Source organism: Myotis davidii, unplaced genomic scaffold (genome assembly GCF_000327345.1).
Source record: "Myotis davidii unplaced genomic scaffold, ASM32734v1 scaffold1166, whole genome shotgun sequence".
NCBI lineage: Eukaryota > Metazoa > Chordata > Mammalia > Chiroptera > Vespertilionidae > Myotis > Myotis davidii.
Window position 1 is genome coordinate 1168880 of NW_006296539.1, and position 1400 is coordinate 1170279.

The window sequence follows — 1400 nt, forward strand, 5'->3', positions numbered from 1 at the left end:
GGAGGGCCGGGGAGGGTGGGGGGGCGGGAGGTAGGGGGGTAAGAGATCAACCAAAGGACTTGTATGCATGCATATAAGCATAACCAATGGATATAAGACACTCGGGGATAGGGGAGGCCAGGGGATTGTCAAGGGCGGGGAAAAAAAAAGGACAAATATGTAATACCCTTTGTAATACTTTAAGCAATAAAAAAATAAATTAAAAAAAATGCAAAGGTAAAAAAAAAAAGAACCTCAAATTGATTTATTCTTTTAAACTAAATAATACCACTTCTAGTAACTTATCCAAAAGAAATAATTATAAATGCAATCAAAGAAATATACACATACAAAGATGCATGTAACATATACACAAAGCAATATTCTAAAGTCATTAAAATAAAGTCTTAATATTCAACATTATGTTATAATGCTATGCAAAAAAATATATAGGTTTCCAAAACCCTTTATACAATAAACACTAAAACTAAAAAATTTAATTTTCTTTTGTTTTTCAACTTTTATTAGTACACTAGAGGCCCAGTGCACAAATTGGTGCACCGGTGGAGTTCCTTGACCTGGCCAGTGATTGAGGCCAATGGGGGGATGACTGGCCAAGGGGAGGGGCCATGGGGGGCTGGCCAGGTGGGGGAGATGGAGAGGGCCATGGAATGCTGGTCAGCAGGAGTAGGGGAGGGCCTACAGGAGGTTGGCCCGGGGAGGTTGGCTGTGGGAGCGCACTGCTCACCAGGGGCCAGCTCCTGCATTGAGTGTCTGCCCCCTGTTGGTCAGTGCGTGTCATAGGACCAGTTGTTCTGCCATCGGTTGAAACCAGTTTTCTGACATCCCCAAGGGGTCCTGGATTATGAGAGGGCACAGGTCAGGCCGAGAAACCCCACTGGTGCTTGATCGATGCCAGGGAGGGATGCGGGAGGTTGGCAAGCCAGGGAGGGATTATGGGAGGGTTTTCAAGTTTTTTTCCTTAGTATACTCTTGATATTTATGACCATGAAAAAAATCAGAAAATATTGTTATTTTCTGCAGTAGAACTCATACTGCACTTCAAACATATTTCATATGTAGTATAATTTGTTTGATGCTAACGCTGTCAAGAGAATTACATTTCTTTACAATTTTATGTGCATACGTGCATGCATGTGTATATTTTACCTTACATGAGTTTTTTTTAATCCTCACTCAAGGGTATGTTCTTATTGGTTTTCAAAGGCGGGGGGAAGAGAGAGGAACAATGATGTGAGAGAGAAAATTCAATTGGTTTCCTCCCACATGGGATCAAACCCACAACCCAGATATGTGCCCTGATAAGGAATCGAACTTGCAAACTTTTGGTGTAAGCGATGATGTGCGTACCAACTGACCCACCCAGCCAGAGCACCTTACATGAATTTATAAAAAGTTTG